Source organism: Schistocerca serialis, chromosome 12 (genome assembly GCF_023864345.2).
Source record: "Schistocerca serialis cubense isolate TAMUIC-IGC-003099 chromosome 12, iqSchSeri2.2, whole genome shotgun sequence".
Taxonomy (NCBI): domain Eukaryota; kingdom Metazoa; phylum Arthropoda; class Insecta; order Orthoptera; family Acrididae; genus Schistocerca; species Schistocerca serialis.
This window is the reverse complement of record NC_064649.1, coordinates 4,502,949-4,525,711: the sequence shown is the minus strand read 5'-3', so window position 1 is coordinate 4,525,711 and position 22,763 is coordinate 4,502,949. Positions and strand designations below refer to the sequence as shown.

At 40.8% G+C, this 22,763-nt stretch overlaps 1 pseudogene; it reads left to right on the top strand.

Annotated features, from left to right (window-relative positions):
- Positions 1-22,763, top strand: part of LOC126428337 (1,5-anhydro-D-fructose reductase-like) — a 34,947-nt pseudogene that overhangs the window by 476 nt on the left and 11,708 nt on the right.

The following is a 22,763-nucleotide window of genomic DNA, read 5'->3' as shown; positions in this document are numbered from 1 at the left end:
CATCACATGATCACACTGACAGAACCACAGGCACATAGACACAGGCAACAGAGCATGCACAATGTCGGCACTAGTACAGTGTATATCCACCTTTCGCAGCAATGCAGGCTGCTATTCTCCCATGGAGACTATCGTAGAGATGCTGGATGTAGTCCTGTGGAACGGCTTGCCATGCCATTTCCACCTGGCGCCTCAGTTGGACCAGCGTTCGTGCTGGACGTGCAGACCGCGTGAGACGACGCTTCATCCAGTCCCAAACATGCTCAATGGGGGACAGATCCGGAGATCTTGCTGGCCAGGGTAGTTGACTTACACCTTCTAGATCACGTTGGGTGGCACGGGATACATGCGGACGTGCATTGTCCTGTTGGAACAGCAAGTTCCCTTGCCAGTCTAGGAATGGTAGAATGATGGGTTCGATGACGGTTTGGATGTACCGTGCACTATTCAGTGTCCCCTCGACGATCACCAGTGGTGTACGGCCAGTGTAGGAGATCGCTCCCCACACCATGATGCCGGGTGTTGGCCCTGTGTGCCTCAGTCCTATGCTGTCCTGATTGTGGCGCTCACCTGCACGGCGCCAAACACGCATACGACCATCATTGGCACCAAGGCAGAAGCGACTCTCATCGTTGAAGACGACACGTCTCCATTCGTCCCTCCATTCACGCCTGTCGCGACACCACTGGAGGCGGGCTGCACGATGTTGGGGCGTGAGCGGAAGACGGCCTAACGGTGTGCGGGACCGTAGCCCAGCTTCATGGAGACGGTTGCGAATGGTCCTCGCCGATACCCCAGGAGCAACAGTGTCCCTAATTTGCTGGGAAGTGGCGGTGCGGTCCCCTACGGCACTGCGTAGGATCCTACGGTCTTGGCGTGCATCCGTGCGTCGCTGCGGTCCGGTCCCAGGTCGACGCGCACGTGCACCTTCCGCCGACCACTGGCGACAACATCGATGTACTGTGGAGACCTCACGCCCCACGTGTTGAGCAATTCGGCGGTACGTCCACCCGGCCTCCCGCATGCCCACTATACGCCCTCGCACAAAGTCCGTCAACTGCACATACGGTTCACGCCCACGCTGTCGCGGCATGCTACCAGTGTTAAAGACTGCGATGGAGCTCCGTATGCCACGGCAAACTGGCTGACACTGACGGCGGCGGTGCACAAATGCTGCGCAGCTAGCGCCATTCGACAGCCAACACCGCGGTTCCTGGTGTGTCCGCTGTGCCGTGCGTGTGATCATTGCTTGTACAGCCCTCTAGCAGTGTCCGGAGCAAGTATGGTGGGTATGACACACCGGTGTCAATGTGTTCTTTTTTCCATTTCCAGGAGTGTATATTCCTGGTGTCATCATTTCAAGCCCGTTCTTGAAACTTTGTCAGTGTACATTCTCAGGACAGTTTATGTTTATCTTCAATAGTCTGCTAGTTCAGTTTCTTCAGCATCTCTCTGACACACTCCCACGATCAAACAAACCTGTCACCATTTGTGCAGTTCTTTGTATATGTTAATAAGCTGAGTTAGTCCTATCTAATATGGGTCCCATACACTTGAGCAATATTCTGTCATGAGCTGCATGAGTGATTTGTAAGCAATCCCCTTTGTAGACTCACTGAATTCCCCAATATTCTACCAATAAACTGAAATCTACCAGTTGCTTTAGCTACAACAGAGCCTATGTGAACATTCAATTTCATTTCATACCCCTGCAAAGTATTACACCCAGGCATTTGTAGGAATTGGCTAGGTCCAGTAGTAACTTGTTGATATTATAGGCAAAGGTTCCTACTTTTTTTTCCATTTTGCGTAGTGCACAATTTTATATTTCTGAACATTTACAACAACTGCCAATTTCTGTACCACTTTGAAATCTTATCAAGATCTGACTGAATATTTATGCAGCTTCTTTCAGACAGTACTTCAGTATAGATAACTGCACTGTCTGCAAAAAGTCTGAGGTTACTATTATTATTGTACACAAGGTTACTAAAATACAACATGAACAGCAAGTGTCCCAAAACACTTCCCTGGGGCACACCCAAAGTTACTCCCACATCTGTCAGTCACTCTCCATCCAAGATAACATGCTGCGTCCTCCCTACCAAAAAGTCCTCAGTCCAGTCACAAATTTCACTTTGTGACCCATACGAATGCACATTTGACAACAAGCATATATGTGGTACTGAGTCAAATGCTTTTTGGTTACTGCTCTCAGTTTCAGTTCCTGCCTCATTCGCAAGTGACTGGACACTAACATTGGTGTCACACACAGCCTTTACACACAACAATAATTTCTTTGTATTTTGCAAAAGTACACTTGACAGTGCATAAAGGCATGTGCAAAGAAAACAAAAATTCCATGTACAGAAAGCACAAAAATCTACTAAAAAAAAAATTCCTGTTAGAAACTTCAGTCATCATTTGTCCAATTGAAAGATCAGTGCTTTAAGCCAAAGTGATCTGCTACACCTCATAGTCCCCCACTTAGACAGGACAAGTTTGCCAGTCTTATTATACAAATAAACTAAATCAGTGCTAACTGCTTTTAAATCCACATCTTCAGTAAGCCACAGTTCTTCTTCTTCTTCTTTGTGTTCCATTGCAAGCAAATGGTTATACACTACAACACCTTACTTTAAATAAAATTAGTCTTTAAGTTTTAAACAATCCCCAGCCATCTTAGCATGGTTTCAAACTCTCATTTGTACATGGGCTTACATCAGTCCTTTAACTTGTAATCTGGGTAGGAAAACTTCTATTAACACTCCAATGTTCTTCATATAATATGATTCTCTTTTAAGTTTATTACTGTGAATGTGTGTGCTGTATACAAATAAGACTATCAATTTAGTACATTCCAGGTTCCGTCTGCAAACTGCTCACCAAGATCACTCATGAAACTGATTCTTCAGCATAGAAAATTAATCCAAGTATCCAGGCTGCCCATAGTAAATGTGAAAAGGAATAATTACATTGAAGTAAAGCCCCTCCCCTACAACCATTTACAAATATAACCATATAATTCAATACTTTTGTCAAAACTGTATAAAATCCCCAATTACTAGAACTTAATCTGACTTACGGTTACCTAATGAGCCAAGATATGCGCATTTCACCATGTCGAAGTATATTCGTAAATTTGTGCCTTTGACACTTTATAGGATCTACTAACTACTCACAGTTATACTAATGCTGTAAGTGACCATAACTTAAGTGCACGACACTACTTACATTACTGTGAATCATTCTGTTGATGAGTTACTGGTCAACAGCAACACACAACTCTTTGTTGCTCCTTGCCTGATATGTTCCCTGCACCTTACATAGACAATGACGCTCAGGCACACACATCCTCATTCGTTCATTTAACCAAATACGCAAATTTGGAGCTGCAATATCTGTGTAAACTTTTCAGCCTTACTATCTCGGAATAAGCCTTCAAATAACAAGCAATTCCTGCCATTGTGAGACTGTCGAAAACACCACTTAATGCAGAAAAATACTTCTGACACTATTGTAAATTGTTAGAGCAATATAGTCCCCTATCTCCTTTTACCCCCATTATAGAATAGGGTCCCCTCGGGGTCCACATAACCGATTCGTATCGATGTGCATTTTTGAGCACATCCTGAAGTATTTTTCTACTCTTTGACCAATTTTCTATTTTCAAAGTAGCTTAATCGCTTTTACAGCTAGAACTTGCTTCTGGGCTGCCTAGCTTACCCACCTACTGTGGCTCACGTGCTTTCCTCTACCCTGAGGTCACATTATTAAAGATTTATGCGTTACTCTTACACAGTGCATACCTAGAAGCTGGCTCATCTCTTACTTGCCAAAGTACAGTAAAATAAAGTTAAAAATATGTGATAAAATTGGTATATTCACAATCTGAAACACGGTCGCGAATGAAACAGTGACCCAAATATAAAATAAATTTCCTTCACTTTACGTCTGTGGTCACAAATTTTTTGTCATCAGACTGCCAGTTTTGGTCTATAATGATCACCTTCAGATCTGTTTTATAAAATCTAATAAAGATCTAATATAAAAGTCACGACTCTTGCTGATTTGGTGTTTAACATTTGATGATGCCACTATGGCTCCACTATATTAGGACATGTTTTTATAAAACAGATCTGACAATGGTCATTATAGTATAGACCAAAACCAGTAGTCTGATGGCAAAACATTTTTGGCCACAGACTTAAAGTAAAGAAAATTGGTATACGTGATATAAATGTACAAACAAAAAATGATTAAATATTCAGAAAAATTGAATGATTTATTCGAGAGAATGAGCTTTACCAACAAGCAAGCCAACAATGCATCGATCCACATTCGGTCCTATTGCAAGCAGTTATTTGGTTCGGCATTGATTGACAGAATTATTGGATGTCATCCTGAGGGATATAGTGCCAAATCCTGTCCAACTGGCACATCAGATCATCAAAACCCCAAGCTTATTGGAGGGCACTTCCCTTAATGTTCAAAACGTTCTCAATTGAGGAGAGGTCCATCAACCTTACCGGCCGAGGTAGGGCCCGGAAAGCGTGAAGACGAGCAGTACAAACTCTTGTAGTGTGTGGGTGATCATTACCTTGCTGAAACGCAAGCCCAGGATGGTTTGCCACGAAGATTGACTTGGAATATCATCTATACATCATGGTGCTGTGAGGGTGCCACAGATGACAACCAAAGGAGTCCTGCTGGGAAATGAAATTGCACCCCCCACCATCACTCCGGTTATCTGGTTGTTTGGTGGGCAACGGCCAGGCTGTTATCTCAGTGCTGTCCAGGTTGTCTCCAGAAATGTCTTCGGCCTGGAATCTCATTAGCTGGAGTAGAATTGTCTTCAGTGACGAGTCTTGCTTTGAGCTGAGCCTTCAGTGCAGTGACGTCAACATATTGTAGGTAGGATAAGCTATCATTTGCGTACTGTGCTCTGAACTTAGATATTTTCAGATTTGTCCAAAAACTGATTTCGTCTAGAATATCTTGTGCAAAGAACAGTTTCTGTACCTCCAAAACGGCAAGGTTTTCTCACAAACTTTTCAGTGTTTGTCACAGTATGAGAGCTGTGTCGGCTCGTTCTTACATTAGCTGGTGGCTGCCGTTTTCTCCGTCAAAAACATCTGTTCTTACCACAGAAGTAAATTGCTCCATCATCATCGGCCATCACATCATCGTCACTTTTAGTTTCCTGCAGTGCGTTAGTGTCAGGATCACTAAATATCTTGAAATCAGGGTCGTTATTGCTACCGTCAAAGTCTTCATCTGAGGATTCAATGAGATGTTTTTGAACAACCACATCTGCCTTATACAAGATACATTGCACAGGAGGTCCAGCTTTTTGCTGCCACAGGGAAACGGTAGCATTCACCGGGATGACGCAAACACTACGGTATTTCTGAGAGACCTCTCAAGGCCCACGAATAAGAACCAAAGAGCAGCAACAATAAAAAAGTTCTGGCATGTGTACCTTGCCATCCAATATGAAGGTACACAGAAGAGACCATTTCGCTTCGCAAGGGTGTGTGAACTATCACGAGACAAAAAACTTTTGCAGTCTCAGAGATAGCACGTAGTACTTAAGAGTTAGAAAGCAAGTGGGCTGCACACCCCTATCTGGTTTAAAGTTCATGAATTGTATGGATAAATTTATCTCATTTCCTTTCTGTAATTCCCCACGTAATTCTACTGACCAACCATTAAACTGCTACCTTTCTTTCCGTTTATTCCATTTTCATCTTTTCGAGTTCCTTCAAATTTTTCCGAAAATCCTCTTTGAGCACCCCTAAATATTCTGCAGGAGATGGTGTACTGATAGTCAAATCTACTTTCTCTTGTATTCTTTGGCCAATTATTTCATTTAGTCTCTCCTCCAAGTTAGCAAAAACAGATTTTTCAATAGCCATCACCTCTGAACCCTTATTTTGTTCTAACATATCCAGTTTCTCACGCATGCCTAAGACTTGTTCATAAATTGTTTTAAATTCCCATTCATTAACTTCTATAAACTGTTCAAAATTTTTTGTTAACTTCTTTTCCCACAAGATTGTATTGTTTAGTCAATTCTGCTAATTTTATAGCTTAGAAATAGAAGTATGCACTTCTTTTTTCTCTTCTCTAGATTCCTTTATAAGATTTTTTTGCTCATTGCAGACAATTCTGTTCAAAGATTTCCTATGTTTGTATTTAAGCATTTGATTGCCTTATTGAATTTTGCAGTCATGTTCTCCATAAACATGCTTAATACCTCCTCTACAGGTTGTGACCTACTTTGGGTACTTCAGTCATATACCAAACAATAACAAATCGACTGCTAAATGTCCACCGTTTCAGCACTGACCTTACTCCGCACGAGACTAACAAATTTTAGCAGACAACTGCACGCTGGATTACCTCACCTGTATGCCACAACACTGCATTTAGCACAAAATTCAGTCCAAGTCAAACACATCTCACCAAAGGCTCGTGTCCGTCTCGCAACCTAGCGCCGATAATGAGACACCAGTGTAATGTAGTGGTGACCTCCTATGCTGCCGTTGCGAGCCCTGCTGTCTCTTAGTGAACATTTAACCAGGCCATAACCACCTGTCATACTCTGACACACTAGCACTGATCTTTTCAATTGTAGACTTAATATTCTCTTATGATTCTCGGGTATTGTTGTGGGAATTAACCTCTACTCTTCAACCATTTGACTCCGTGTCAATTTTCCATTTCAACTACAATGCTAGAAATAACCCAGGCACTGGTTATTCAGAGTTGTTTACCGGTTGCTGTGGACACAAAGTGCATACTCCGGAGAATTTTTTTTTCAGAAGGCAATAATTTCCTTTTAATTTTGACTACTTCTCAATTGAATGTTATTACTTGCTGACACACACGTCCAGTCATCCATCTGTGCAGGCACCACAAAGCAATATAACTATGTCTGTATTTGTGTGTATATTCTATTGTCACCATAGATTATAAATTCCATCTTTTTGTAGCTGAAACCAGTTGCAGAAGTACCGTGGCCCAGATATCTCAGCTTCAGACTCTGTTTCCTCCATTGCAATGGCTGTGTCAGCCTGAAAAGTTACTTAATAGACCAGCTACTTCTAAATTATCTCAGACTCTTCTTCTTTGCAATACATGTATTCAACTCCCTTTACAACATGTATGTGGCGTATTTAGAAACTAATGAGTACTTCAGGAGGAAGTTGAGCAGAAATTACAACATGTACGTAAATTATTAGTCTATGTCTGAATGATATTTCTGCCATTTGACTGAACAACTACTTTATTTTATAATTCTATCACAATTTTGGCCTTAAACCATTATCAAGCACAACAATGTCAGGTGCAATTAGACTTTGTTAAATGAAGTAATTGTCAAGATCTATTGAACTGGGTGTCTCACAGCATGTAGATAAGCACAAAGTCAATGAAATGTATGATAGACAGGTAACAAATATGACTCCAGTCATAAAACAGAATGGACACCGACACAGAGCGGCACGTACAGTGAACACGGTCTGAAAATATACTATGAAAGTACGGACGTTCTGGGGCTCAATTGCTTTATGGCCAGAAAACATGTATGCTACCTGTCTACGACACATTTTATTGATTTTGTACTTATCTATGTGCTGGGACTCCCACTTCAATAAATCTCAAGGATGACTTTACTTAATAAGGTCTGATTATATATGACATTGTTGTTCTTGATAATGGCTTACGGCCAAAATTTTGATAGTAATATAGTGATAGTAATATAAAATAAAGAAGTTGTACAGTCAAATGCCAGAAATATCAGTCATAAAAGAATGGAAACACTAGCTAGGAATATCAACAATGTAGGAAAAGATATATTGCTCATGCCCCCCCACCTACACACACACACACCCCTTTTCCTACATTGTAGAAATATAATTCAAACATTATTACATTAGTATGGGCCAAAAATATGAAAAGATTACCATATTAGCCATTTATTAAAACTTGAACATGATAAATACTTAACTTTCTAAGCAGTTGCTGTCCCCAGAGTTGACGTGTATTTGACGCTGTCACTGACATAATATTAGCACTTTGTTCACTGCAGATTGATAGTTTCACATCAGAGTACAACTGCCGTTACCTGGATAAAGTACAGAGTAACCAACCTACTAGCATGCAGCTGGGTCTGCAGTATGGTGATACTGTCATAATTAGCAATGATTAAAACTGGTTGCCGATTACATGGAGACTGGACGAATACAGAGAGACTGGTGTGAGTGGAACTGCACTCAGACATAAATAACTATGGCAAAAGTAAGACCCAGAACTTCTTGTAAAAACCTGTTTATTAAGTTTAATATTATGACTATCTATGCAGTATATATGTTTCAATCAATATTATTAGTGAAAAAAGACAAAAAAGTGACAAACAGGAATATGGAAATCCATGATTACAATACAAGACAAAAATCAGACTTTCATATGGTGAGCAGACGATTGAATCTAACAACAAATACCACATTCATTAAGGGAGCAATATTTTATAATTCTCTGCCAAACAACCTGAAACAGCTTTCTGGTAGAATCTTTAAAAACGAGTTAAAAAAATGGCTTGTATTGAAGTGCCCATACAGTATGGTGCTGACATGATTTGACCTCAGGAATGCTATATTAAATATACTTCAATGATATTTTACTTAGTAGCATGTAATCTATTTATATTGTGTAGCAATAATCTGAATGTAATTATTATAACATTGCCCATGCATGTTAAATACATGTTTCGAGCTGTAAGATAAATAGATAAATAAATAAAACATATCTGGCTGTGGCAGCATAAGAAAACACCCCGAGGCGTGTCTAAACTGACATCGCCAATTCATTCATGCATCTCGCAGTGAATGCATTTAACTGTGAAGCCATTGTGAGGTACCAACTTTTGCACGAGATCTCGATCTGCAGACGACACCACTATGTGCACTGCATTTTACACTTGATTACAGCTCCCAGTTGTACAGCATTAGCATTTTACAACATCTCTTGTACAACACGTCTGTCAAACAATGACTGACACTTCTTCATAGAGACGTCAACAGCAATGTCTCCAAATCCTGGGGTTTTCAACGGACCAGAGTGTATTTCCTAGACAGGTGTAACCGGCACAGACTAACTTCTTGTTGCAGCGTACTGTCCACCATTCTGTTCAACAGATATGCTGTGTTCACCCTAGCACCTGTTATGTCAACAAAGAAAACAAAAATTCTCTGCACAGAAGGCAAACTTCTACTAAACTAAACTAAACTAAAAAAAAAATAAAAAATCCCTGTCAAAAATATGGACATCATTTCTCAGAATGAAAAATCAAGGTATAAGAAGTCACTTTAAGACAAACCAATCTGTTACACCTCAAGATATGAGCACTTGTTCAGTAGACGAGATGTTTCACAGTACTGAAGATGAAGAAGAGTTCATATCTTAAGGTATGCACTTTAGAGCCTACGTTACTCGGCATTTTTTTCTTGTTTCGTTTCGTACTATCACCTCTCAAAATATGGGAAGTAAAGAGTTTGCAGTAGAAGAGATCTGTTTCACAGTACTGAAGATGATGAGCACTCCTATCTCTAAGGCATTCACTTTAGAACCTATGTTTACTTGACTTTTTTCCCTTTTTTGTTTTGGTCCATACTACCATCTCTCTAAATATGGGAGGCCAAGAGCTTTCAGTAGAAGAGATTTGTTTTGCAGTATGGGAGATGAAGAAGTGCTCATCGCTTCTAAGATATGCATTTTAGAGCCCACATTTACTAGACTGTTTCGCTTCGAATGATCGTTCCTCCTGGGATACGCTGTATGTATTGGCATGCACATGTATGAATTCCTGAAGATGCTTCTGCAAGATGTTAGGTCATCACATTTACACAATATTCTTATTGCACCATTCTGCAAATTGAATTTTTTTTTTTTTTTTCACCTTAGTTGCAGTCCAGAAGATTATGCTGCAGGGCAGAGCTGAATGAAAGTATGGAAATATACTGGAAAAGTTGAGATCTGCTAATATCAAACATTAGAAACATTAGAGTTATGCAGAATTTACATCCCCAAGTCCAGATATTCTGACAAATTGTGGAAGGAGTGCTTAATGAGGAATTCTTGCACTTCGAATATCTGGGGTTTCCAATTTTCTGCCAGTTTACCAGAAACCTGTATAGATTATTGCACCAGAGTATGAAACTCAGTTCTGCAGCAGCACTTGTAGTACTGTGATTGTGGATTTCAGAGTACAGACTTCTGTGGTCAGTGGAAGGTCCTGTACACATGTATATTGTGTGCACACAAAATACCGGTCAAATACCCTCCGTAAAGAATTATTACTCGTAGGCTTGAGTTTTTGGATTTCATTCTGATATGCATTGAATAAAACTTTATTCGAGAACTCAGAGCAAATAATTTTTGGAGATATTTTTTCTGAACATTTTCCCCTTGTTATGATGTACCAAATTTTGGCTGAAAAACAGTATAAATACTTCTTCCACAATCTTAATGTTTGCAAACAGAGGTTGTCTGATGATGTGGTACACCAAAATGTAATGTGTAAAAGAAATGAAGAAAAAATACTGAACTGTATTACGCAGTATTGTGCTTATCTCCAAATTAGTGATTCTGAGCTTATCACTGGGTAATTCTGTTACTACTCTATCAGTAGTGGAGTTGTGTGATAAAGATAGCATGAAGTGTCTTCTTATCTAGCTATGAGCTGTGCTTATTTATACAGTCAGAGAGGGAGCTTGTAGCTGCTAGGTGATATTTTATTACTTTATTCTGCTGCATCACTGAAGCTAAGAAAATGACACACAAACTGGACACGTCACATTCTTTAATGGCTACAAGATGCCGATTGTCGGCCTGGGAACGTGGCAGGTAAGAGCAGATGACACTGCTAATTTAAAGTTGATCAATGCTGTAATGTTTCTCCTAGGCTAGAATCCAGGCTGAAATTTCAGTATAGCTCTTTTAAACATATTTAATCCTTTCATTGTCTGTTACTCTCAGTGTGAAGGAGCACCTGGTTTGTACAGATTGAAATTCATTTTAATTTTGTCCATCTCAGTTGCATTAATATACAATTTCTGCTGCAGTGGCTACTGGTTTCAGGCTGACACGGCCATTCTCAAACCGTGAACCTTCTTACTAACCGTAACTAGTCATAGGATATGGTGCTAAGAGGCACAAATAGCTTCTGTACAGAAAGTCAAACTGTGGGCAACAAGCACTCTCATTGATGTGAGCCTAAGTGTCTGCTGTTGCCCTTGACTGACACAACACTTTCACTTCTCACTATAGGGGTCCTTGCACTGTGTAAGAAACTCAGTCTCTTTCTACAACAACCTTCACATATTTTTGTACTTCTTCCAGGCACAACATATCCCAACAGAGAATGTCTCTGTGTTGCCTTTGTACATAACTACAGTGTCAGCTTTTTTTTTTCTTTCCCTCCTCCTGCAGTCACCGAATGGCGAGGTGGGTCAGGCTGTGGACGCAGCACTGGAGGCCGGCTACCGCCGCATAGACACCGCCTGCGCCTACGGGACTGAGGCAGAGATAGGCCAGACCCTGAAGAAGTGGTTTGATTCTGGGAGACTGAAGAGGGAGGATGTTTTCATTGTGACCAAGGTAAGTGAATCATACCATTCACATTGTCAGAAAAGGGTTGTTTGTAACGTTAACAATGTCACTGAGCTAAGTGGACGACGGAAACAGAGTAAAACTATAAATTACTGGAATGTTTCATTAGACTACGTTTCCACCAGTACTGCAATAAAACCTCAGTGAACTGTCACAGGAAAATCACTGTTCATTTTTTTTTTTTTAAATATGTATCATGCCCTCACACGATAGTAATAGTTTTAATTTTTATTACGATGCAATTATCTATGGGTAAGTGTTAAGCAATGAAACATATTACATTATCCAGTCAGATGTTTCAAAATACAAACTTGATACAAAGGATGGATGGAAAATAGTTCTTTCTACAGACACCTGTGAAGTTATGCACTTCACAGAAGAGTGAAACACAATAGCCTTTGAGCACAAGATTAATGCGTGACAATTAGAATCAGTTCCACCATAGAAATATCTAGGAGTAACAGTGTGTGGAAATATTAACTGAAACTACCATGTATCCTCAGTCATAGCCAAAGCAAAAGTATGACTCAAATTCATTGGTACGCTAGGAAAAAATGCTCATTCTCAGTTGAAGTGAAGTGAACACACGAACGTACTTGCAAACAGAATGCCATCAGCATCCTTAGAGTCCTGTGTCTAATGGTTGGTGTCTTCTAATTACACAACATTGGTATGTATGCTCCATTCTTAGCTATGACATTCTTTTCTGGGGATCAAATACACACGATACAATTTTCAAACTGTAGAAAAGGACCACTAGAATAATAAACAAAAATAGTAGTCGAGCTTATTGTAAAAATCTCTTCAAAACCCTGCAGTTTTCAACTGCATTGTGTGAATACAATTACCAGTCAGGTGAACACATCAAAAATAATACTGGTAATTACTGCAAGAACACCTCTGGCTACAAGCATGAAACAAAATATATACTGAGGTTACATTTACCAAGAAAAAATAAACACAAAACTTAAAACAGCACTTCTCTACCAGTGAATAAAACTGTACAATATATTGCCAAAGGGGATAAAGAAATTGCTCAAACAAACTTATTTAAAAAGGAATTTGGTAAAAAGTTTAACACAGATAAATAATATATGTATTATAAAAGATCTAGCAGTCTACCTAACATTTTCACACTAAATTTTTTCCTCCTTTTTTTCCTTTTCTGGAAAACCTATTCACAAAGCTATACAATATGCCATACTAACACCACACCCTCTTCACGAGCTCAACATATCACAAATTACAGAGGAATCCTGAATCAGTTTTTAGGCTAGCAGATTGGATATTGCAGTACACAAAATGGTCCGGAAGTCAGCTGCTGGTGTGTGTAGTGTTATGAAACAGTGTGTGTAGTGTTATGAAACAATGTGTGTAATGTGTGCAGTGACTAGGAGTGAGAAAGAAGGAACATTGTAGCATTAGTCTTTTATCATTATTAAATAATTTATTTATACAATAGTATTGTTCACTAGGGATAAACTGAATGAGGCAGCACTGTTTTATAAAGAGTGGCCTTACATTCGGGAGTTTCGAAGCTCCAATATTCGTCCGACTATCCCGATGTAGGTTTTCTGTGGCTTCCCTAAATTATTTAAGGCAAACGATGGGATGGTTTCTATTATAAGGCCACAGCTGACTACTTGTGCCATCCTTGTCATACTAGACCTGTATGTATGTAAATTTCAGTATATGTGAATTAATTTATTTTTATTGTTCTTAAATACCAATACACGTTCAATATACTACACGCATTAATGCGAATGCTTCTGGTACAGGGAGGTACACCGGCCCAAGATCGAATCTGCCCGGCAGATTAACGGTGGTGGGCTGGTGTACCAGTCAGCTTGGATGTGGTTTCTAGGAGGTTTCCCCTCATCCCACTAAGTGAATACTGGGCTGGTTTCACATTCCACCTGAGATACACACAACGTAAGCATTCTGAACACATTCCCAGAGTTGTGCACAGAATTTACTCTACACATAGACAGATTGGATACATTGCTTATGTTCTGGTAGTGGTGGATGAATAGGAGACTAATGACCTTCACTGTTTGGTCTCCTTAAATACTCAAATTAGAATCAGAACATATCCAACATCCTATTAAAAGAGATCTACAGATGGATAAAACTACTACTACTACTACTAGTAGTAGTAGTAGAGATCTACAGATGGATAAAACTACTACTACTACTGCTACTAGTAGTAGTAGAGATCTACAGATGGATAAAACTACTACTACTACTAGTAGTAGTAGTAGTAGTAGTAGTAGTAGTAGAGATCTACAGATGGATAAAACTACTACTACTACTACTACTACTACTACTAGTAGTAGTAGTAGAGATCTACAGATGGATAAAACTACTACTACTACTACTACAAAAGGCATGTGCAGAAATTAATAGTACTCAGTTGTTTAAAAATGTAAAAGGCAATATATTTATGAAAAGGCACAAAGGAATTAAAGACATTAGCTGCCAGTGGGCACTGATTTATATCAATGAGGAAAGCTGAAAATTCATGGCAGACCGGGATTCGAACCTGGGTCTCCCACTTAGCAGCCAGATGCGGTGACCACTATGTCGTCCGGATACAGTGGTCACCACAACCACAACCGCACGGACTACCCTAGTGTACCTCCCGTCAGACCCAAATTCTCAACTTGTTCCACACACTACTGATGCACCTCCTCATTAGCCTCATTACTCGTGGCATCTCACCAGTTCCTGCGAGAGTAATGAGGTTAATGGCCAGGGTCACTAAATCAGTAGTGTGCGGTATAAGTTGAGAGTCTGGGTCAGACGAGAGGTGAGCTACGGTATCTGTGCGGTCGTGGTGATTGCCGTGTCCGGACTGCATTGTGGTCACCGCATCTGGCCGGTAAGTGGGAGACCCAGGGTCGAATCCCGGTCTGGCACGAATTTTGAAACTGTTCCATCAACATAAATCCTTGTCCATTGGCAGCTATTGTAGTTAATTCCTTTGTGTCTCGATTTATAGTGGCTGCAGGATTAAAATTGTATCTGTTCTTTTGAAAATGCCTCTAGGGGCAGACACCACATATATATTTATGAAAAATGAACACCAAACACCATTGTGCAACGCAGTCATCTGCATTCTCGGTGCACTTTGTGGAGTGAGGAATGAGCTTTTTGATATCTCGGACAAAAAGTCTCCTGCCACCTGTACGACCCACCGTTTGACGGCACTCTGGACCTCATCATCAACAGAAAACCTCTTTCCACTTGTAAACAACTTCGGAGAGGTGTAAAGGTGAAAATCTGAAGGTGTTAAATCGGCACTCTGAGTGGGCTGTTTGATGAAGTCCCAACCTAAGGAATCCGAGAGTTGCTGTGTGGGGACATGCAATGTTATCCAACAAGCACACTCCTTTCGTTAAAATCCCCTCCTTTTGTCCTGTACCACCCTCTGCAGTATTTTTAGGGTTTCACAGTACTGTGCGGCATTACTTCTTTTCCCCTGGGGCAAAAATTCAATAAGGAGAATCTCATTATAGCCCAAATGACAGAAGACACGATTTTTCAAGTCGAAACAAAGATTTTGAATTTAGGTGACGGTGTGGATGGATGTCACCACAACACCATCCTTTTGAGGGTGTAATAGGCCACTCATCACCAGTCACAACAGAGTCAAAGAACTGTTCGCCTCCCAGTTTGAAGTGCTTGAGAAATACCCATGAGGGAGTCTGCTGACTTTGTGTTGATATGTAATTTGTTCTATTAACAACCTCACACAGAATCTTCAAATACCAAGTGTTTCATTAATGACTTTGTGTGAAAGAGAGCTGGATATTTCTGCAAACATTGCATCGATCTGGCCCAGAATCAATCAATAGCGGTCACAAATCATTTCTTCGCTCCCGTTCACCTTCTCATCAGTCACAAATTCCCACTTCTCTGTTCACTGTCGACATTCCTTCTGCTATCTTTAAAGGCAGGGTATCACTTGTACACATTAGTGCAACTCCTCATACCACTCCCATAAACAGTTGTGACAGCATTATAAAAATCTGAAATTGCAAGTTTCTCTTTGCAAGAAGAAACTGGATTATTTTTCTCAACTCACAGCTGTCAGGACTCAGAACAGTGACAGTCATTTCAGCATAACACTACAACAAGAATTTTCAGCTGACTGAGACAAACAAAAGTGCATTCTACAGCTGACACTTCGAATGCAGAGCAGCCAAATTCACTAAAAAGAAGGAAACCTCTTTGAGCAGCAGAGACTCAGCAGTCTCCCTTTCTAAGTCTGTCAAAATACAAAATTTCTGGAGCATTGCTCTTCTTTAGAAACTCTACTCTACAGTTTATTTGTGATGCAACAACCAATGTCAATGTCCAGCTGCTGATGTAGTAGTTTTGTAGCCACTCACAATCAGAAATTTGCAAGATTAAAAATGTATGGTGTCATTTCATTAATTCTGACTATTGTTATCCATAAGCTTTGTATGATCTGTCTTTAATCACTTGTCAATCCTTTATTATTCTTCAGATTATTCAGTAGGCTAAATACAATTTAGTACAATTTTAATGAGCCACATTTGTATCTATTTTCAGCTTCCATTCAATGGAAACAGAGCAGAGTCTGTGGAGAAGTACCTCAAGAAATCCCTCGAGGCACTGCAGCTGGAATATGTCGACCTGTACCTCATTCACCATCCTGTAGGTCACCTAGATGTGGATGGCTCCGTTTTTCCAAGAGACAAGGAGGGAAAGCTTCTCATCGATATGAATACTGATCACATCAGCCTGTGGAAGGTACCAACTTACTATTAACAGCCGGTACTGGTTAAGGTCGAGAAGACGAGCCTCGAGCATGGAGTTTCAACAAAGCTCACAATTTGCAGCACTGTCCCCAGAACTGTTTGTGGCCCTACAGTCCTGAGTCGAGTGGAACGTCTGAACCGGAGACTTCGAAAGTTCTGTGATGAGCTAGGGTGCTACTTTCTGGATTTCCACCATAGGGTTAACAACTGCATGGTCCCCATAAATGGGTCATGTGTGCACTACACATCAGAGGCTGCTATTCAGGACTGTGTGTGGGATGCTCACAAGGGGTTTCTAGATTAGGCAACCCTCCATCCAATCCAGATAATGATAGCTGTAGGAAACCCAGAGGTATCAGTGTTAGATCGAAAGAAACGAATCCCACAGGTGAGAGTATTAAAATCTTAACAGTAAACTGCTGAACCACTCGCAACAAAGTGGCAGTGTTTGAAGAACTCATGAAAAGCAGTGATGCTCACGTAATACTAGGCACAGAAAGCTGGCTGAAATCTAAAATTGATAGCAATGAGATTTTTGGGGAAAATTTAAATGTATATCAAAAGGATAGGCAAATGGGAAATGGAGGTGGTGTATTTGTCATACTAGACAACTAACTCAAATTCACTGAGGCAGAGATTATTTGGGCAACACTCAGTATCAAGGGTGGGCATAAAATGATAACTGGATCCTTCTATCGCCCACCAGAATCGTCTCCTGATGTCACAGAAAACTTTAGAGAAAACTGCAGTTCACTTGTATGTAAGCTCCTCAACCGTACTGCAATCACTGGTGGAGACTTTAATCATCCAACAATTAATTGGGAAAATTGTTAGTGATGGGCACGGTAAGACGTCCTGTGAAACAATGCTAAATGCCTTCTCCGAAAACTACCTAGAATCGATAGTTCAGAACCCCATCTGTGATGGAAAGATGCTGGATCTAATGGCAACAAGTAGACCTGACTTCTTTGAGGATGTCCACATCGAAACTGGTATCAGTGACCGTGATACAATTGTGGCAATAGTGATTATCAAAGAACTAAGGACAACTAAAACAAGCACAAAGATATATATATATTCAATAAACTAGATAAAAAAATCAACTGGGACCACAGTCGTGTGAGACTGCAGTCGTGCGTGCAAGTTGCATTTGCACGAGTGTGTACGTGTGTGTTTGTCAGCTAATTTTGACGGAGGCATTACTGGCCAAAAGCTATATTTGTGACAGTCTTTTTGTTGTGCCTATCTGTGACTTGCCATCTCTGCTATATGGTGAGTAGCAACTTTCCTTTTCACAATATTGTTACATTCCATCCTGGATTTTCCATTGTTTGATTTTTACCTATAAATATTTTACTTCTTATTCATTCAGAAGGTTTCTGTTTTTTGCTACCTAACTTCTAAGCATGTAAAAGGTTTTACTAGTTGTGATATATTTCCCACCACAGATATTTTGACAGAACCTTCTTTTTTGCCAATTTTCATTCCTATATTTATCCTCACTCCATACTTTTCTCCCACTTCTACAATCCTCTCCACCATAAATTCTATTTCATCCTCTGATTCAGTGAACATTCTTTGATAATCCACATACTTAATTGCCTTTATGCTTTCTCCTCCTAGTACTATGCTTATCTTTTTCTTACACTTGCCTCTTCGTAAACATTAAAAAGAGCTGCAGAAAACCACACTCTTACTTAATACCTCTTCAAATATCCGTCTAACACTGAAATCCTTGGAAAGCTACATTAAAGTAAGTTGATGACTACATAATGTTTCTCTCTCTCTGGAAAATGAAACACTTAGTTCCTACTTAACATTCATATTCAAAAGTCCTAGAATATGTAGCTGTGTGTTTGTTTCTGAATGTGCACATGTGTAGGTGATTGGTGGCGTGTGAAGGAGGATCGTCTTCAATCAAAATGTTTAATTAGCTTTTTTAATATATTTTTTGTTTGCCTTAAGCCTTCAGGCTAGGGAAGAATGGTTGCATGTCACCTGATATTCTGAAGGGAGAGGGAAGCTCCCAAACAGTTTGGTGCATTTGGATGACAAACATACGGTTCTGCAGTGCTCATACAACAACAGAAGCAGATATTTCAATTATAAGCACAACTACCGTGTTCTTTTATTCGGTCTCCTCGGTGCAAACTAGTGGCACGTAAAGGGACCGGGACGACTTCGACACATCGAGGGTCTCAGTACCGGCCCCCTTCTCAAATCTGTATTTGTCTAAAGTACGAACAAAGACTTTTTATTTTGTTCAGGTATGCCAGCTTTGTTTCAGGGTTTTTCTCACTAGTGAGAAACTGTAGACAGTCACATCATTTCACTGTCTTAAAAATCAGTAGAATTAACTGGTTTGGTAACACTCTTCAAATTCTGTGTGTTTCTCACCACACATCTTGGTCAAAATTTTAACACAAAACCAAATTCAAATGTGTGTGAACAACTGAATGTTTTAACAGTGGCACATTGTTAGACAAAGCACCAAACAGACAGAACTGTGGACAACAGTAGAACATGCAGTCAACAACAAGATACGAAACATTGCAAAAGCCACACTCTTACCCCCCAAAGCCACACCATATATTACGAAAACTCATAACGAACACTTCGTACAAAAAATACATACAAAATTCACTGGTGTCTCCACTGTGCACAGTACCTGCCATACAATAATCTCAATCTGAGAACCTTACTATAAAATAGCGACAACAGAACTGACCTCCGCAAACCTCTTTGCGGTCGCCACCTTCTCCGGCCACTATATAAATAAGTGTCCACCCTCCAGGTAGACCCCAGCTAGGAAGCTCGGCCACGCCGCACCTCAACTGTTGACTGCACAGTCTGCCGGGCTCGACGACACACGGCATTCCGTATTAACTTCCGGCCAAATTGATGGCCACCGTCCAATTCCTATTGCCTGCAAATGTGTGTTGCAGTGACAACACTGGCTCGCCACACTGCACCCAAAAATAGTCCAGACATAACCACCTACCAGGGCCGACACAGCCCGGCAAAATGTACATCACCAGATGCCGCGACTTCCGGCAGTGGCCGAAGTTGTCACAGCCGCTTCTCCCCGTCCCACCAGGCACGTCCAGACTCGGCCCACAGATACGGACGGCCTCAGCTGCTGCGTCAATCCCGAGCCCCGACGACGTGCCGCGGACTCGTCTGGCACTGGCCTCTAGACGGTGTCGTTATTGTTGTCACTTGGTACAGCTATATTGCTTCTTCCATCTCGTGCCACCCCAGCTAAGCTCAGAGCATCTCTTCTGCTGCTCAGACGCGCTAACTGCAGCCTATCACCAGACAACGAGTGCCAGAGCAGCACTACCACAGCTGGCTTTGAAGGAAGGAATGAACGGAGTTTCAAAATTCAATTTCATGGTACAAAACATCAAACTGAAAAAAATAATATTTTTTATTTCTAGAGACTGAATGGTATTACTGATGTATACAATTTTTTCATTTAAAAATATGGCATTTTGCATGTCTATCAAATTTTAATTTATCTTCATGTTATCAGTAATTAATAATAAAATGATGTTGTTTGTACTAAAAATTATGATGCACTATTTGTTAATTATTATTCAAAGTTGACAATACATAGATAATTTACATAAAAGAAAAAAGAAGTTTGCTACCAGAGATGATCGAACTGGTGACTTTCAAATTACGAGCACATACGCTATGCAGTTATCTACCAGTGAGCTTTGCAAAATCGTGGAAATATTTTGCATTTAACAGTGCTTCAAAATCTTTTGAGCTTTAAAGGGGTCTTCTTTAACACTTTACCTTCAAGTCCTGTATGGGTCGGGTTGTTTGGGGGAAGAGGTTAAACAGCGAGGTCATCGGTCTCATCAGATTAGGGAAGGACGAGAAAGGAAGTTGGCCGTGCCCTTTCAAAGGAACCATCCCGGCATTTTCCTGGAGCAATTTAGGGAAATCACGGAAAACCTGAACTGTGACGGCCAGACGCGGGCATGTATGTTCGTATACTGAAACAGTGTAAAAGCCTGTGCAACAATTTAAATAAATTTAACAATTGTGATAAAATAAAATTGATGCATAAGAAGTGTACTGAGGAACAGCTTAAATTTTCAAACTGTTGATAGAATAAATTAATAATGTCCGTGCTTTTCATGTACAGATATGAAGTTGTTCTACCGAGATGCAATCTTATAATCAGTTAACGTGAAAAAAATATAAATTATTATATAGGCTATTACACTGTTCCAGTATATGAACATATACTATTTTGTTGAGTGTAATTCTTCCCTCCCACATCATCTTCATGTGTGGATGCACAATTATTTTACTTATTTATTTATATTTTATATGGCAATGTTTTCCTAGTGTGTTTCCTTTACCGTCACAGTTAACATTTACAATTATGTTACCACTGCACTATCAAAGTTGGCATTTACTCCATGTTTGTACTTTACTCTTGACATATAACACCTATTTCAGAGTTGACACAAACAGTGTACACTCTTTGACAGTGATAACCTGTTAAAATTTGATGGTACCATCGTACAACAAAAGCCAGTTAATGAAGAATTTAATGCTGTGGACTATCCACAATACTATGTGTTTAGTTTGCGTTACTTTTTATTTTTCCTGTCCAGGCCATGGAAGCCCAAGTGGACTCGACTCGGGCACGCTCCATCGGGCTGTCCAACTTCAACTCTAGACAGGTGAAGCGCATCTGGCAGGCAGCACGCATCCCCCCAGCCAACCTGTAGGTGGAGCTGCACGTCTACTTCCAGCAGCGCGAGCTGGTCGCCTTCTGCCGTGCCCTCGACATCACCGTCTGCGCGTACGGCCCCCTCGGTTCTCCGGGGATGGTCGATTTTGTCCGCAAACGCGGCGGTGACACCAGCAAGTGAGACTGCTACATCACAAATTCCTAGCACTTTTCCTGCAGCTCACAGTATATTTTAAAAGCTATCCGTACCACTCGCGTGTTCACTAAATACGTTCGGCAGAGTAGAAGCACGCTTTGGAAATTTTCTATCTGTGAAATACGTCCTCCAGTACAATAAACGTGAAATTATATGCCCCACCATTTGTTATGACAATGCTCACCTGAAGACAAACCAAACCTAATACATACTGATGCTTTGAAGTATCAGTCACCTACAGGGGTTTGACAAAAATATGGACACACTCCAAGAAATGCATGCTTTACCAGAAGTACAGGTCCCAGCTAAGCCTGCAGGTTACACTGTTGGATTTGGTCATCAGTGGCACCTGTGCAATGTCCTCAATACATTGGCAGGTGTCAGTCGAGCTCAGAACAGTATCCCGTATGTTTGTGAGTGCATTATGTCAGTGCTAAGTGAATGTGGGCAAATACGGTGGGTGCTTCTGTAACCAAAGTAGCTGCAGTGTTTGGTTTTCAAGAGGCAGAGGATGCAGTAAAACCTCATCTTTTAAACCAGAGTGTAGACAAAAGTATGTGTCGAGTAAACATACAAACGGTCATCGAAAAGAATTCCAACAAAAAATAAGAGAATGAAATTATTACTCTGCAGCAGAGTGTGCACTGTTATGAAACTTCCCGTGAGATTAAAACTGTGTGCCGGATCGAGACTCGAAACTGGGAACTTTGCCTTCTGCAGACAAATGCTCCAACCGCCTGAGCTACCCGAGCACAACTCACGAACCATCGTCACAGCCTCGTCTCCTCAAATATCACAGAAGCTCTCCTCCAAACTGTGCGAGACTAGCACTTCTGAAAAAAAAAAAAGGATAATGTGGAGATGTGGCTTAGCCGCAGCCTGGGGGATGTTTCCAAAATGAAATTTTCATTCTGCAGCGGAGTGTGCGCTGTAACGAAACTTCCTGGCATGTCATTTTGGAAATGACCCACAGCTGTGGCTAAGCCGTATCATTGCTATATCCTTTCTTCCAGAAGTGCTAGTCTCGCAAGGTTCACAGGAGAGCTTCTGTGAAGTCCGGAAGGTATGAGACGAGGTACCGGTGGAAGTAAAGCTGTGAGGATAGGTCACGAGTCGTGCTCGGGTATCTCACACAGCAGAGCAGTTGCTCGCGGAAGGTAAAGTTCCAGAGTTTGATTCTCGGTCCGGCACACAGTTTTAATCTGCCAGGAAGTTTGAAAAATAAGAGGACAATGCTTGTAAAAGACACTGCAGAACTGAAAATCGCCCTCCTGAACCCTGACAACACAAACGGAGCTCCAGAAGCAGGGATTACAAAACAGGCTGGAATTCAAAAACAACTCGTCAATGATTCGGACGCCCGTCAACAGGAAAACGTGGTGCTGAGGCC